The sequence below is a fragment of the Tenebrio molitor genome, chromosome 3 (assembly GCF_963966145.1).
Source record: "Tenebrio molitor chromosome 3, icTenMoli1.1, whole genome shotgun sequence".
Classification (NCBI taxonomy): Eukaryota; Metazoa; Arthropoda; class Insecta; order Coleoptera; family Tenebrionidae; genus Tenebrio; species Tenebrio molitor.
Window position 1 is genome coordinate 22,249,739 of NC_091048.1, and position 18,739 is coordinate 22,268,477.

General features: G+C 36.0%; 1 protein-coding gene across 2 annotated transcripts in view; it reads left to right on the forward strand.

The window, feature by feature from the left end:
- Positions 1-18,739, forward strand: part of Mkp3 (Mitogen-activated protein kinase phosphatase 3) — a 29,518-nt gene that overhangs the window by 1,012 nt on the left and 9,767 nt on the right. The window lies entirely within an intron of this gene.

Genomic DNA, 18,739 nt, shown 5'->3' on the forward strand with positions numbered 1-18,739 from the left:
TTGTTTTAATACCGCCAATAGAAACAAATGCTATACCGGAAGCTGGAGCCGCAACGGACATACGAACATCCGTCTCTATACAATGCGCACGAGAGATAAAAAAGGTCGTCTTTTGACAAATTAGAACGACGGGATTCGAATGGTGCGAATCTGACAACAAAAAAGTAGACCATGAAATGGGTGAAGAGCCCGGGACGAAAAACGTCAAGGAAATGGAATCGTTTTGTCAAAGTCTGTGCTTCTGAAACAAATATGGGTCTCTCACCGTAGTGAAAATATGTATATCAAGACAACAAACAAAATTCAGGATCAACAAAAATTTATACATACACAGTTTTTTACAGAAAAATTTCAAAATATGTACCTAAAATAAAAGAAGAAATTGAATACAGAAGAGTTTCGCTACGAACTGCAAATTTCAATTGTTCAATGCCAATTTGATAACAGAAAGGAAAACACTAGTAAATTATGCTATTTTGAATACTTATCTCAAAAATTAATGTAACGAGTGTTCAAAACAATGTAGTTGAGCACGTCGTCTTATTTGTTGGTATGCTTTGACATTGTGTTCAGATACATAAGTTCACTTCAGTCATCATTTTATTGTAAGTGAAATAATTAATTAAAAGTAAAAACCGTTGTGTACCACTAACTGCAGGAAAACTCCGCTTGATTGAATTTTTTGCAGAAGAAATATTTGATATTATTGATTTATTTTGATATCTATGATTTGACAACAGATGACGTTAATGGAATTTACACAAAATATATTATTACCTTGAATATTTAGTGTTATTTGTAACAGGAAAAAATAAAATTTACATAAACATGTAAATTCTCTGACCACTTTACGCCATTATTTATCGCTTCAAGTAGAATTAAATGACCATAAGTTAAGGAGTAAGTTTTACGCAATACCAAGGTAAAATTACAGTTTTACAGTGTAGTAGATGTATGTACATGTACATACACCAAATTTCATTGCAATTTTTTATTACTTTACAAATTAATTGGTAAAAATATTTTAAAATGTTTGAAAACATAAATTAAATGATTTAAATTTTTGTTTGTAAAACCTTAATTGCAAGTGAAGATTTCAAATTTATGAAATATGTACTTAATATGTATTAATATTGTTACTCATTTAAAAGGTTCAGTTACATAATTTGTAGTCAAATTCATTTGATGTGGTTAATTTACTTTAAATGTCTTGTGTTTGATATTACATATTTGTAATTGGCGATTCCAACTATCAGTGAGACAGACATCTGGTGTGAATTGTATGAACTATTATAAGACACACTCAAGCCGGTGGCTATTTAAATGATTTGTGTTTTTAAAACAAACAATAAAACAAAAATAGTAATTTCATGTGAATCACTATTCAAGGCAATTGTTTGTAGACACAATCCAAAAATTTCGTTCCTTGTTTCCACCACCACACCACATAAAATTAAAAAAAAAAAAATGTGTAACCTTAAAAAAACCATCACAAAAACCGCAAATTCACGTAAAACCAACAACTTACTTTAGAAAGCAATGCACAGACATAAGCCAGATGTATGATTCTTGCAATCTTTCAACGATCACAACAGTGGAACCCCCGCGGTAGCCGAAATCGCCAATAGTATAACAAAAAAAAATTTTGATGAGTGGTAAAATTACAAAATTTTTACAGTGTGGGAAATACGGCATGACCAAGAATGATTGAATTTGTTGGTAACAATGCAATTTGGCAAATTTGAAATTTACCATCAAAGGTTTATTTTTGTAGTAGCATAAACATAACCGACAGAACCTTTTTTTTTTAAGTCGTGTCATGTTATAACATTCGGTCAGTGCCAATTACGAGACGAAAAACACCAATATATTTCAATTGTTTCATTGCCAACAGACTCAGTCATTGTTGATCATGCTGTAGTACAGAGGAATGGCACAAAAAGGTTTCATAAAATTGCATAAAATATATTTTTAGAATTTGCGTCTCTAATAGCTCTATTATTGTATTCAATTTGGTGTCGTTTACGGTTATCTATTAAAGCACTCGTAGTTTAATAGATCTCTAAGAAAATTGTTATCAATATTTCAGTGTATTATTGTCATTTACACCAAAAAACTTCCAATATTAATGTTTAAACTCCATTTTTTAACATCTGTTGCAGATATAGCTGCATCCGTTACCTTGAATTACCAATTAATTTTTATTTAAAAATCAAAACAAAGGTGCAGATTCGAAAAAATAATATAAAAAACTCGTTTTATAAGGGCATTGGCACACTCGTCCCATAGAAAACTCCCCTACGGCTCGTTTTCTACACTTGAGACTCGTGCGCCAAATCAACCCTTATAAAACTCGTTCTTTAATATACAATTTTCTACTTCGGTGTCACAATGAGCATTTTGTGACACCGAAAGCAGTTTCACAAAGATCAATTTTTATAGCATCGTTTCTAGTGATTATTGAATGTGGGGTTGGTATTGATAGTAAATTTCAGTGTTAAATGTGATGTCATTTGAACCTGAATCCATGTTTTGGATCAAAATAAACTATTAAGCGGAAGACAATTTGAAATTTAATTTTCAATACCAACCCAATTCCATTAAAATAAAAGTCACTAGATAATTATTTTATATTTAAAAAATAAATTAATGAAGCCGAAGTAGAAAAAATAGCATGTTACACTCTTTTACAAGACCTCGTCGAATTCGTTTCTTTTAGAGCACTCCTCACTGCGCTTGTCGTACACTAAACTCTCTCGTTCGACAATAGAGTGTCATGGGCAACTCGTATAACAATATACTATTGTGGTACATACTACATTATTCAATTGGAACGAGCCTTCAAAAAAAAAAAAAAAAATGTGAAGCAGGCCGTTGTATTTTCCCTCTTACAAACGCAAGTCGTCTTTTTAGTTGGTACGGTTTGACTTTCCTTTCGGTACATAATCTCCCTTTGATCATCGTTTTAATGTAATTTAAAACAAAATTATTAAATTAAAGTTAAACACGTCGTGTCGCACCAAGAAAAACAGGAAAACCCCTCTAGTTAATTCTGAAGGACTATTTTTGCAAAACAAAATATGTACTCACACCGTCGCTTGTTCCCCGAATAAATGATATTTGACAGCTGAAATTGCGCCACACGTTGCGGAAACGAGCACCAGACCATTTGACCACATTTTTTTTTTGAACAAGCGTTTACAAAAAAAAGTAAAATAACCCAGGCAGGGAGAATGCCATTCAGTTTTAGTTTTTAGAATCGATTAAAAACCTGTGTTAGATTCATCATACGTTGAAAGCTTATTTTGAATTCGGGAAGCCAAAAAAACTAGTTTATTTATACCAATTTGCTAAGTAATCGGTTGAGAGGAACGCTAAGTAAAGTAAATAAAGAAGTAAGCTGTGAATGAAACACGCCTGTACTTGTTCATTGAAAAAGTTTTCGCATAACGAGATATTACACTTTGCAGTAATAAGTAGTCGCACAGAGAAAAAACAACGATTGTGTAAAATAAAATGGGGAAAATAAAGTTTGAAACAAGAAAATTGTAAATATATTACCGACTTGAAAGGTCGAGTCCCACTGGACACAAAATAGCAGAAAATCAAATGTTAACATGATTGGATTGGCCTGTTTTTCTTTCCGTGCGCTACATTTCTACAAATAAATAATTGAACCCTGGGCAGCACAGACGTAATTTGACGGAAAATGCTCACAAGAAAGCATCGATGAAGAAGTAAACACAAAACTGATTCCAAATTCTTATCGCTCAATTTGAAACTGAATTTCAACTTTACATGCACATATATGGTGTAAAACGATCCGACATAAAGAACTTATGATTGGGTGCCACCGGTGCTTCGACCTGTACCAAAGCTATTGCCATGCTTTTATTCGCCCGAATTACTGTATTCGCCTAATCTTGATTCATTACATTTTTAATTAGCTGATAGTAAACAAACTTCTGTATCGCGTTGTGTAAAAACAGTCGGACACGATAAGGCGATAAGCCAAGACCTGACACGTTAGAAACGTGTACAAACAAGTCTGATAACTCGCACCGGAGTTTGCAATTTTATGTGTGCACATGGACACGAAGCCATTTCCTTTGGCTATTACTCACATCTAATAATTTACACCAGTCCGTAAACAATAAGTTTAAAATAGAAAAAAGTTATTACACTTTATCTTTAGTTCTTGCTAACCTTAAATTTTAACTAACTGTGTCAAAATAAACACGTGGATTTGGTGGTTTACATGCGAAGAAGAAAAAATAATCACTGTTTCTCTTTTTATATTTTAAAAATCTGGTCGGGCTGTAGGTGTTCGCCGCGATCGCTATGATGACTCAAAATCTCGCCTTGTGACAGTTCAATTTGTATTATCGCAAAATCAATTACGGTGTTGTTTGTAGAAACTACATGGTGGAGCAGAATGACTAATTCATGCAAAGGAATAGTAACTTGCACGAATTTCAAACACACGAACTTTGATTAAATTGAGCACGCGAAGACTAGACGCTACAAGAATGAAGTTCTTATTCATGTCGGAAGAATCGGTGACGTAACCCATTCGTAATGGTTGGGACGTCACCGGTGACAAAGAGAAATTTCATCTTTCTGACTCAATTGACAGATTTGAGATGTATTCGCTAATAGAACACCTCCCGGCTCGGCCTCCGCAGTCCTTGGACCTGAACTCGATTGAATATGTATGGGAATACATCCGAAAAAAATCACTTAACAATACTGTTCGTCTTTTGGGATTAAGAAATGTCGAATTGCGAAGAAGCTGTTTTTATGCGATCGAGAGCGCCTCCTACGTTCCGTATTATATAGAATCTACCGTTACCGTATAAGTCAAGCGTTCATGCAATCAAAGATTTAAAGAATTCTGAGGGCGATCGAGTATTCAACCTTCTCCTGGTTTCGCAAGGCTGTTCGACTCGACATTTTCTACATCCATATACAAACAGGTGGAGGAAGAGAAATGGTCCCCGCGTTCTAATTTCAGGAAAAAGGTAATTTGCGATCGAACGCCTTCTTCCAACAAAAGTCCACTCGTGATTGACTCATACCAGTATAATTATTGTCAAAGTAAAAGTGGGTCACATCTGCCAATAAAGCATGCAATACACTGTTAGTTAATTAAACAAAATGATTACTGAAAAGATATTGTTTTAAACTTTGTGGTGATGTTCCCCAAAGAACTCACTCCGGATCTCGCGCTGTATTACGTTAACTACATAAACAGCCTAAAGGTAGCCTCTTTTTGTTTATTTTATTGATCATTTGAAAAACAACAAAACTGCATTTTAATAATTCATCGGATTTATTTAGTCAGAGAAAAATACCTAATACCTTTTCCTTCGTCTCTGTCAACTCTACCATGTCTTATCCGGTTTTGTTTGCCCTTTCAAAATTGTCATCAGCTATGTTAAAGTTGTATCGGGTGTTCATTTAAATTTCTCCTCAAAGTTGGCGTTGAAGAGTCGATTGTGAACGCACCACGGATGGCAGATCACGGATCAGTCATCTAAATCTAACCGCACTTTTATGCGTTGTTTGTCTTTCTACTCTGCAAACTGACGGGTGGTGCGTTCATAATCGACTCTTCAACGCCAACTTTGAGGAGAAATTTGAATGAACACCTGATACAAATCAAAGCGAAATTAGTCACTGTAATGAAACATACTCCAAAAAGTTATCACAGAATTACTTGATTACCTAAGGCCCGGTTTCTGGAACGGTCCGATAACTTAACGGCCGGTTAAATCAAGCGTTGCTATAGAAACGCTAAAAAGTGACCAATCACATTACATGATTTTTGTATTTATCGGAGAGTTAACTAACTGGCCAAATAAAATGTTTCCAGAAACCGGGCCTAAGAGGCATAATTGTAATAACTACGAAACAACTTTTGTTTTCATAACTATGTGGTATAATTGTGATCATTTGCTTTTAGGATGATGGAAAAAGTTAGATGATTACAACAATGTAAATTTTTTAATGGGTTGTAGGTATGGGAAATGACTGACATTTGGAAGTCATAATTGAAAAGTCCAAATTAGAATGGCGTGGGTCTAGAACGATGTGTTTAGAATTTAACAATTATTGGTCAAACATTTGCCCAAAATTAACATAATTTGCTCGCGGAAGCATGTCAAAATTTTATTTTCGAAAATGATGCGACACTACCCAACCCTAGTAATGTCCTGAGCGGATAAAACACACCTTCTACCATTTTTCTGATTAATTAAAAGCAGATATACATATTACTCTTAGCATTATTAAAAATCTACTTTATTAACACATTTCCACAAGGGTATCGTCATAAATTCATTATTGTAATATCCCTGAAGTGCCAAGGGATTCCGGTTGAAAATGTCTTGACTATTCAACCAAAAAAAGTGGCGTTCACTTTGTATCTATCAAAAATTCATTAGTCGAGGTTGACGAACCTGTCATCCTGAATAGGTTTTGTGTTTGGTTAAGTGGTCATTGTAATTTGCTTAATGAGTTGGACAACATATCGAACAGCAATACTTAACTGTTTAATTAGTAGTAGTGGATACCACAATCTGATCCAACAGAAATGGTCTCCGTTTTTAACCAGTACAAGACCCAGGGACCCAGGACGAAAAATCTTGTAATAATTGGCCTTGAATGGCGTCATTTTCCTATTTGTCTCGTTGCTCAATAAATGATTTGAAGTTGCACGAAATGACACTTCCTGTAGGAAATGTGGATATGTCATCAATCTGATCGTTCCCAGCCGAAGCAATAAACATAAACAGTGAAATCGCCGTTTTACGACCGTGAAGTTTTCTTCCTTAATGAATTGATTATGAAGTTCCTTCAGACTCAGTTCCTTCCTTGCTATTTCGGTTCGACACCTGAAAAGGGGATATTCCCGTTTCCGGTGCGGGTAATTCGTAGTATCCGCCGTAATAAACAGCGTCTTTCTGATGTTATCCTGTAAAGGATATCCTCTTTACGCGACAATTATTACTTTTATTATGGAGAATCAACACAATGGCCGCGCGTTTCCTCCGCTCACATTCGATGTTTTAAATACGGCGTTGAATTTTAATTTGTTATTTTAATTACCTCTTAATTCCTTTTTCGTGGTGTGCCCCGAGGCATTATTCCACTCCTCCGCGGGGAATAAATTACCAAATCAAAAGGAAACGTGATGGTCATTGATGGTCATTGTTTAACAAAACGACTATTGGGACGTCACGGATGTTACGAAAATATTATTAAAATTACACTCGTAGCGTTTTGCTACGAAGATTTATCGCTCATGTAGACGTAGGTGTTATCACGGTCTTAGCTGACGTACCGCCGTGGATTAATAGCGGGGAATGAATGAAGGATGTGTAACTTGGTCGCTTACTAATGCTTCTATCTTGAATCGGTGTTTCATCGTTGGCTGACACCCTCGGCGGTCGCATAATCAAAGCGATTCTTTGGAACTTCCGTTTTCGACAGATTCCTCGATCGGCTTTAGCCAGAATCGAATGTGAGTCAGGTCGGGTTGTTGACACAATTTATAGAATGTTTACTAATTTCGTCTTGTAAATAGCGTTTCAACACTGTAAATAAATTAAGTGCGGGTTTTTTCTACTTCCTGATGGTACGATTCCAGCGAGTCAAGGTTTAACACTCCATATCTAGGTGCCGATTGTGAATAATCATTTATGCATTGAGGAGCATTACGTTAGCACTACCGCAAATTATGAAAGTGCTAAGGTAAACAGCAGATCTCTTCCTCCTCTCCGCATTAGACGTAATAATTTGGATAGTTCTGGTGAATGACGAGAATAAAGCCGAACAGGGCGAGCACATCCTGGATACATATAGGTATGGCAAAACGACCCATTCATGTTGGAGAGCTATTTATAGCTGTATAAATACCACCTACAATTGGTCAATTATGTAAATGTACAAATCGACTTGGGACACTTGACCCTTGTCAAACAATTATGATGGGTGGGTTCTGTGACGTGTGGATTTTGCCAAAGCGAGACACTGGAAATGAAGTGCCCCCGGAAAAATCATCGAGGAGCGCGACGATGGCCTTCCATAAACACTCGAATATGATTACATTAGACCCCGTAGCATTTTTTATCCGCTTGGCATTAATTGTCCTGTTCGAGAAAACCAAAATAGCTCGAGGTAACAGAGTATGTGTGTAAGCGGGAAAAGGTTTTTCGGGTGGGCTCGACCAGAGGCGTCGGCTTTTAATTCGAGAGGACCTCGAAGCAAAAGTAGGACTTGCAACGTATCAAGACGAAAATCAGAAATTTTCGTTTTTGAATTCCACCGGCGAGAGGCAGGAAAGGAGCGAGAGACGGGAAAGAAGATGAGAAGTAGAAGAAACTTGTTTGTATTCGTGGAGGATCGTAGATATTTTGTAATTTAAAGGATTTTTACAAATAGACTTGATGTGTAAATGCAATAAGATAGCAAAATGTCGGGTGTTTTTTTTAATTTTCACCTCAAAGTTGGAGTTGCAGAGTCGATTGTGAACGCACCACTCGTGTCAAAACGTAAGATTTAAACATCTGATCCGTAATCCGTAGTGCATTCACAATCGACTCTTCAACGCCAACTTTGAGGTGGAATTTAAAAAAAAAACACCCCATACAAAGCAATACAGTTTTGTGGTTGGTGAGTTTTTTCAAGTTATCGCTCTAGAATCGTCAAATAAACAAGTAGTATACAAAATGTGTTGATTTGCGTAAATAAAATGTTTTGTGGACAATAAATAAATATTATTTATTGGAAGATTAGGAATGTATAGTTTTTTTATCTATCATCGTGGGATAAGTTATACCATACCGCACTCATTTTAGAAGTGTTAATAGTCTCCTTATCCCAGTGAGTGCGCTAATGAAATTATTACCGCACTGGTGCGATAATAAAATTGACAACTCACAAATCCAAGGCAACAACAAGCAAATTACAGCACAAAACAATAGGTTATCTTCGGCGTTTTTTTAAATATCAAATTTGAGCTAAACCAGAAGTGGAAGTCACGTCAAGTTACACTTGCCAGTCATATTTTTAGTCTTGACGCTTGCTGCAGTAGGTAAAACTTTTACCAAAGCAATGAATAATTTTTTTTTTCATATACATAATACCTTTTTGATAAACTCTGTATATCTTGGAGAATATAAAAAAGAAAAAAGTACTTTTTAAAGAAGATTTTTAACATAATGTTTTTCATTTTCTGTAATATACGGACCTGAATAATTTTGTTAAAATAAAAATTAGAAACCAGTTTTTAATCGAAGGTAAAATAACAAGACCTAATTTTTTTTATCGGATAAATTTTTCAATTTTACGAAAACTTTGCTTTGATAATTTTACGAGTTGAATTTGGGCATTTTTATTCTGGTTAGGCCCGAGAGCTTTAGCTCGAGGGTTCAACCTTTGAATAAAAATGTCTAAATATCAACGAATAAAATTGTCTAAAGCAATGTTTAAGTGAAAATTGGGAAATTTATCAGAAATTAAAAATTAGGTCGTGTTATTTTTGGCAAGATTAATTCCAGAATACAAACTTTAACGTTAGGTAATTATGTATTTATTTATAATGCAGGAGTAGCATGCAATTTTAATCACTTTTGACAGATGACAGAGTAGTAGGACGTTTTTATCACGATACAAACACGCACGTTTGATGTACGTGGGAATTAATCGCTATTACATATTCTTTCAGAATAAAATCGTTGCATCTTTGAAATTAGTTTTACCATTAAAAAAAAAGAAGTAGTTTCGTTGAAAATCCACGAATTGATTAAAAAACCTTAACCTTCTGTTTAAAAAAACCGTCTTGGTCATTACCCAAAATCCCTGTGGTACATGCGGAGATTGGTGTGTTGTATGTCGGTCGTGCCATGAAACGAATTGTACTGTGCTGTATGTACACGTGCAAAAAAATCGCCGGGGGCGTAAGCGCCCACCCCGCCGCTGTCTGCGTTCATGATCCGTCTGTTTCCAAACATGTATTTGAGGAATTTATTTATCAACAAGCAGGCTAAATAAATGCGGGAGCGGTTCGAAACATCTCCGTTGTTATTACAAACGAACCGCCCTGGGAATGGAAGTATTTTCGTTGTGGGATGTGGGCCATATCCCGAATTGACATGATGCGAGAGCAAAAAGCGTGGGTTTATAACAGTCAGCGAGCTAAAATTGCGACGGATGGTGGTGGCCCTTTCAAGGACGCCCTTGAGGCTGTGTGTGTGTTTTAAAGGAGGGTGAGAATGAACGTGGGCGTCCGACATCGCGCTCGACCCACGCACACCGCCGCCCACGCTTTCCCGGTTCTCGGAGCGTAGGCCGGCACCATCGAATAAAGCTGCTGAAGACCGCCGCCGTCGATGTCCGCCGTTTGACGAGCGTGATACGGGAATTTCCTATGTAAATTCATGCCGCCCCTCACCTCATCATGAATAGTGTTTAGCGCTATGGTAGTTTCGCGGTCGGTTGAATTATTTATGTTTGAGCCACTGATTATTCCGGGAGGAAAATCGAAATTAACTTTGATTTAGAGGCTTCTTGCACGGACGGGGCCCAAGTCGGTGCCAGTTGCGGACGATTTATGACACCTTGCTACTTACGGCACTGGTTTACATTTAAATTCAAGACAGATTTTAAAACTGTTGAAAGTCAAGGTTCAAATCCTCCTGCTTCGTTTCGTGGTGACCGGAACGCATGCACAAAAATCATAAATTCTAAGAATATTTATTACACATTTTATTCGCAACACACCTGTACACTGTAGTTATCTTGTTCCTACAACATTCAATTATTATTATTGTCCAGTAAATCTGACCATAAGTTAAAAATACGTGGGAGGAACACGAATAATTAATCTGTCTCGGCAAGGATGCATTACAAGTGTGTTTTAATTTTTTTGTTTATTAAATGAAACCTCATCTGTTTCGGTGTACACCGGAAAGTTTATAAAGAAAAGCAATGATCGAATCAAATCCTGTTTTTTTGGTTTGTGGTCCCCTTTAGACATGATGGGAAACCCATGATACACATAATAGTACATTTTTCTTTATTGTGAATTTTGTCTTGTTTTTTTTAATAGATACGTATTAATTTTATATGTCACTACAAAAAGTACAAAAGCATTCATTTTTTTTTTAATTTCGGCTAGTTGTAAGTTGTAAGTCAACTATGACGATCTAAACGTAGAATAGCAGCTTTAGATTTATCTCTAATTTCTACAATGTAATGTCAATGTGTCACTTTCCAAAATTTACTGAAATTTCGAAACGTCACTCTTTCCGTAGCCTGTTAGGAAACAAAACATTTTTCAAACGGGTGATGAAAAATGTACCAAAATGGTTGTGGTATTGTAGTAGGTTTTGACAATACCTATACAAACTATCGAGAACTGTCAAAATGGCAGGTATAAGAGAGGTTAGGTTTATCAATCAAAAAATATTAACCAAATCAGTTTGTAATGGTTTTAAACCTACTCCTTAGAATAACAAAATATTTTGACTAGTTTGTTGGGTAAACCCAAGGTATCATTTCAATTTCTTGTGAACTTTTAAATATATATTGACAACAAGCAATGAATGACAGAAATGATTGATACTTGTCAGCCGCTTGGAAGTCATGTTTGGTGTGGTGTAGTGCGGGACCTTATCGTCGAAAGGTGGCAAACAATTTTTCCGGATCCAAGCACCTACTTTGTATTTTAACACCACCGACTAAAAATAATCATGTTTTGATTTTTATTTTTTGGGATTTTATGCGGCTTCTTCGATATCACTTGGAATATCAGAACTTGGGTCAAATATTTTTCGTACCTATAACATATTCAGATCCATCATATCACAACGTAGACCTCACAAAGTCGACTCTGTATGTCAAACTTCAAATTGTCATGAAGTTAATAATTTCGTCAGTTTATCTGTCGGAATTAGAAAACAATGTTGTGTGAAACACGTTAGGAAATGGCCTTTTGTGTAACTTGTGCGGTTTTGCGGAACGAGCCAAGCTAGTTACAGAAAAGTAGACATTTTATAAACCGGTGATACATATTTTCCTTTTTTCTCGAAAATTTTGTTATCAAAGGGTATACCGGGTGAGGTAAGCTTTATCGTCAGTGCGAAAACATCCACCTCTAATCAATTTAAAATTCTTAAAAAATTCAGGAATGATTGTGGATCACTCTAGAACAGTCTGTAAAGATTTTGTTTTAATTCAATAACTGCTACATTAATTTACATAATTTTTCACTGAGAGTCCTTTCAAACATACAGGAAAAATTTGGTGTCGTTGAAATGATGAAAACATCACCGGTTTTTAAAATAAATGGAATTTGATATTAAAGCGTAAAATTTAGCTATGATTTATTATTAAATTGGGCGGTCAGTTCCACAAAAGAAGTTGACGTAGGTTATTGATACCCTTTATGGACTTAAGAATTACTAGAAAAGTGGTCAACAGATGTTTCCCAACAATGAGATATTTATTTATGACACTGCAGTTGTTAAAATGTTAAAATTGGAATAATTCAAAAATGAATAATTTTCTTTTGATGCGAATTTCGTAAATGTGTTTTTTGAATTAATTGTGAATTATGAGCGTGTACGAAAAAAAAATTTTTTTGCTCAAAATCGATCTTTTAAATTTTATGGCTCTGAATTAAGTGATAAGTGAAAATTGATTACAGACATTTGAAGTCTTATATCAAGGGAATGTAACCTTAAAGTTTCTTAATTTTTACTAATTTTTTAATAGGGTTAATCGTGCTGACGATAAAACTTATCTCACCCGGTATGTAGTTTTTTTATGCCATTACAATCAGAAAAAAAAACTAACAGAATCAATAAAAAATTATAGGTTACCATTTGAAAAATAAAAGTTGCCTATTGCCCATAAATGCTCACTGGGGTTTGTAGTGTTTTTAGAATTATTTCGTTTCCTGTATAATTTATTTTTTTTATTTGGGTCATCAATAGTAAAGTGATAGCGTGGGCCGTTTTTTTTAAGACACCTGTAGTATTATACAAACTTTAACCGATGGTAGATTCCGACCCCTAGACACTCTTACAAAAATGTCTAGGTTCTAACGTTAAAATTGTTGAAGATAAAGCATGTTGAAGAGTGTACTACCGCCTTTTAAGAACCGCAGATAAATGAAAATATTTCACGTTGAAACAAGCTGCCGGGGTGATTGGAAGGAATTGTTGTCAAAATGAAACTAAAGCGACCTCTATAATACCAATATTTTCTCTATAGCAACAATTGTTTGCTTCTATTATGACATTCATGGCATCTGTTATACATTGGACGTAAAGTGGGATAAATAATTAATAAATTAACGAAGAATGCCATTTACTAATAGTGAAACGACCGATATGGTAATTTTTGCCAATTTTTTATGTATGAGTCAATATTTTATTGTTACCCTTTTGAGATGGGAATCTGCTACTGCTTAAAATATGTATGAAACTATGAATCACCCTGTAGGTATGTACTTATTGATAGTATTGCTGATTTTTTCTGAATTTTAACAGTTTTAATACGATAAAATTTGTATCAATGACACCTTTTAAAAGATTAAATAAATGCGTTATCATTGTACTCGTATTTTTGTCGTGATACTATTTCTGTGTAAATTTCCTAGAAAACATCGAACAATTTGAAATTCCAGTGATTCTTAATGTCAAACGGAATTTTAGTTTAATTAATTAAATAAACACATTAATATTCAACAATGGAACCATACGTGTATATTAAATTGAAATTACATATTTTTATTTGCGATGATTGATTTAATTTTTTTGCTTACTGAAGTTTTGTACCGAAACATAGAGAATTAAGCAGTTTCGCACTTTTTTTTAAATTTAGGTATTCTGTTGGAGTCAATTTTTAATTTTCTAATTCATATCTTGATCTGATACTCGTATCAGGCTAAGCCTAAAAATTCTGTTTTAATGCGCCTGGTGGAATAGGGAAAAACTCAATAATTTTTTTCCTGGAATTTAAAAACTTGTTTCTTTTAATTGCCGAACACAAAGTTTAAATATTTTGTAAGTTATGTAAACCACGACATTTCAGTTTTATATTTTAGCAATCAATTTGCGAAATTTGGTAAATTTTTGTGCCAACCAAGCTCGTTCCGTTCGGGTAGATACTGAAGGCTGAAAAAAGAACGAACAATTGATGATAGATAATAATAGAAAAAAATCGCAAAACGAACTGTTTGTTATTCTTGATTTTTGCGAGCACGAACCTTCTGCAGCACAACCATAAACCCGGCGCATTATGCGGAGCTGTAATAATTGTTATTACCTCTCATTAGCTTGTTTATGTAAAAATGCTGCGAAAACCGCCCGAGTGAGGTCGAATTAATGGAGAATGCGAGTACTGGAACTGCCCATAATAGCCGTGTTCGAGAAAAGATTCAGTATACAGAGTCGTATGATTAGGTAATTATTTTTTATAGTTTTCGATTCGAAACTATGCGGTCGTTAAAAGCGATAGGTTTCTGCGGTAGATTCCCACGCACTCCGTATAGCGTATAGCGATCATCGTACCGTGCCTTCTCCGTCTCCCGTGAATGTCGCCCATCCGGCCGGAAGTCGTATCCATCCATCACGATTTCCGCTGCACCTTACTTTACCTTGCCTTGGCCCCCATCGCTATCAATTTCTAAATAACTTATTCTTCTTAATCTGAAGCGACACGCGGCATTCGCCTGTATCTTCAAGTGGATTTTTTCAAGATCTAATCGCCGGTTATCTGTCATCGATACCGACCGCGACAACACCACTTGATAGTAGAAGCGCGCTATCGGACGCGATTTTCATTTCCAATGTTTTTCTTGGGAATTTTTTGCTTTCTCGCGTCCGTCGCTGGGACGACGTAAATCACGACTGGAAAAAGGGCCGTGCGATAGCAATTTTATCATTTTGTTTCCATGTCCGTTGAGAGAAAGTCCGCTTCTGTTATAATGGAAATTTATCATATTTTCGCAACCCCATTAGCGCCTTCAATACTTTTTGGTTTGTTCGGTGTCTCCCCCGAGTATATTTGGCGAGAATCCATGGTTTTCCTCCGCTGCCAATTGATTTTCTTGCATCCCTTTCCTTTTGCATTATGAACGTTGTTATCCGGACTGACGGGCGCTTTTTCGCCGGATGATGGAGTCATTTATTATTAACGTTTTTGGTATGTGGTGGATGCATTCTTCGTCGGATTAAAAGGTGAAATGTCACAACAACAAAAACCGCTGCTTGTAAGGTTTAATGCCGAACGGTCAGAACAACAGTTGGTGGTGTTCAATGGATGATTCATTTTCTTTTATCTTTTAATGACTTAATTACGGCGACCAACGTTTTTAATTGGTCGAATAAAGACGTCATTTTGCAATTATTAGTACTAGAAAACAACCTTGCCTAAATATTGTGATCTTTATTTCATGCCGAACGAACCTCATCGAGCCTCATGATTTCAGGTACCGCGTTTGAAAAACGTTCCAATTTAGAAGAAGTACATACGTTGCACGCTAGTGCAAGTACAAACAAATTTATCCATACCTAAATGTGCGTACATCGAAAATGTATTTAAAGAGTGTATATTTATATAACAACAGGAAATCCGGTGCTCGAATCAAATCGAAATCTTTATCGTGAACCATTAAAATTGTGCAAATTGTTTACACAGTGATGATAGTACCGACAAAATTAAACAATCTGTCATAAAAATTATAATCGATTTGTCAATGATTACTACCTACGCTGATAACGCTCGGCGTTTCGCCTGCAATTTTTCAAACAAGTTTCACACGGGTCTGTTAAATTTAAACGTTATTTCTGCTTCCGGTACGTCGGAGCTTTAATACACAGTTGCCGTTGAATAACTACTTCGCAATGTAGTAATATTGATGGTCGAGCAATATTACGCGTGGGTAGACAGATATTGCATTGAAACCTGGGGGATTTATTTATAATTCATTTCATTCACGTTTAACGAAACTAGCGAGATAAGGTCTATATCGGTACCATTATATTATTCAGGTTATATTTATTTGTGAATAATTCCTTTCTATTTGCTTTTTTGATCTAGTTTCACCGCTTTTAAAATAATGTCCGATAGTAAATTAATAGCTGTTGGATTTTTCCGTTTATTTTTAATCCTTCGTACTCTAGATGCTATTTCTGGTATCATTAAAAATTAAAGGAAAGAGAGAATCAAGAGATTGTCACGGACACAATCAAGAATACACATGGTAAAAGTTATAAATAATACCTTTTGCTAATTAGTAATTGTACCTTGTCCTGCGATGATTGTGGAAAAATCATTTAGATCAAAGAATTTAGGTGGGTATAACGGACAGATAACAAAATTGAACAAAAAATAGATAAAAGTACATTCCAGAATGTCAAAAATGACAAGTATGACAGCATATAGAGAAGCTGTCAAAATGTTGTGTTGTATGATGGCAGTTGCTAATTATTATTTTTATTTAATTTCGATAAATTTTGATAAAATACAAAATGTTCCAAATTGATTGTGGTATCGTAGGGTGCTTGGATGGGAAAAAATAGTTTGCCACCTTTCCACGATAAGGTCCCGCACTACACTACACCAAACATAACCTTCAAGCCGCTGGCAAGTGTCAAATATCATTTCTGTCATTCCTTGCCTGTTGTCAATATTCAAAAATTCACAAGAAAGTGAAATGATACCTCGGGTTTACCCAACAAAAACTAGTCAAAACATTTTATTATTCTAAGGAGTTGTAATTGGTTTAAAACCTTTACAAACTGGTTTAGTTAATATTGTTTGGTTGATAAACCTAACCTCTCTTATACCTGTCATTTTGACGGTTCTTGATAGTTAGTAGTAGGTATGCGTCAAAATTCAAAACACTCCAATTGTCAAAACCTACTACGATACCACAATCATTTTGAAACACTGTACAATTTTGATGGTTTTTTTTGTTTTTGATGAAATGAAAATATACAGGGTACCTACAAATGATTGTCTGGTCCAGCTCGCTATGAAAACTTGTCAAATTTCCGGCGAATAAAACGCTATTAACGTCAGAAGTTACATTAAAATTCGACATCTGTTTCAAAAAGGCGGCATAATAATATTTTTTTCCAAAGCTGTCTTGACCCGACAAGATAGCCTGTAGTTATAGTAAAGTAGCGAACTTGTTACACTCGTCTTCAGTTTTTCAGATTTTTTTTCCAAATTGTTAACATGACCGTGTAAAGTTCTAGGAAGTGATTACGGTGACGGCGCAAATATTGTTGGAGAAATCTAATTAAATAAAAACCGAATAGAGTAAATAGAGGCCAATCGTTGATTAGTTTTTTGTCAAGAGCGACAACAACTTACCACATCAAACAACGCGAGTTTTATTAGAAAATTGGATCCCCAATGACACGCCGATTTATCGCACCGTTGATAATAACATAATTTGCAAAAAGGCGCGTGACGTCAAACCGGTATCGCAGTAGGCGGTATTTTTAATTAAAATATTGTTTAAACCAGAAAGTGTTATTATAAAATCCAAATAGCTGGAAAAACAAAATTTTATGACGTAAACTTCTTTTAATAATTTTAATATTTGGGCGTTTCAACGTTGCCTCGCTCGGATCATCCGATCTTATTTGTTTTATTTAGCAAACATCTCCTTTGGAAGAGAGCCTCGATAATAATTATCAATTCTCATTATCATCGACGCGTCTAATAATAGCGAAGCTCCGATAAACAGAATTTCTCACTCAAAACAACCTTCTCATTAATATCTAACAGGTAGTTCATTAATTTACAGCCACGTACACATTAAGGCAAGTCTAAGCCTGGCGGTTCTTTCTCGTTATGGATCTTCGGTGTGCCCAGCACGCCTATTCGACGCGTTAACTTTTCCATGAAAGCTCTTAACTCTAGGTATTTTATTGTCATAATTAAGTCGTACGACGGCCGGTAGCTGGACCCGTAAAAACACCAACCAAGCATCCCATAAAATACCTCGATTTTATTAATCGCTTCCTGTCGGAGTACCATGTCCTTCGGGCCTTCGACTACCAACGCGGCGGCGGTAGCCTAAAAAACTCGTCCCGCGCTTGTCTCCTCGTTAAAGATTTCTGAGAAGCCGATTTCCATCGGGCACGAAGGGGTGACGGCGCGATCCAAGGTAGGTTGTTGCCACTCCAACAGGTACTTACCCCGCGATGTAGTTCATTCCGTATCCTAGCAACGGTGCATTAGAGGGAAAGTAGGTCCTGCTGCAGGCGGCGAGTCTGCTAGGCCTCGTCGGCAGAGGCAGGGGCGGAAGGGTGCCGCCCCCGGGTTTACGTTATTAGAGATTATCAAAACAACACGCCCACGTGGGGGCCGATCGCAAGGTGGGACATAAACGGGGTGCTCGGCGGGGAATTTCGGTTTTGCCCCAGTGACCCCTCGACTCCGACGAATCGATACAGCGGTTTACTCAATGAGCAGTTTCGCTCCATTGTGAACTGAACTTTCTGCCCATTTTCGAACGGAATGCGCCCGACGAACGTCGATTACCAATACCGAATTTCCAAACACGAGCTTCTTTACCGTTTTCTCATTTTTATTTTATTCCTTTCGCCACTTTTGCGCTGTTTTTCTCCTTCGAACTCGCTTTTACGACAATGTTATTGCTTTTCTTACTTCACTTATTTGTTTAAACCCCACCATGCCACCGAAATAC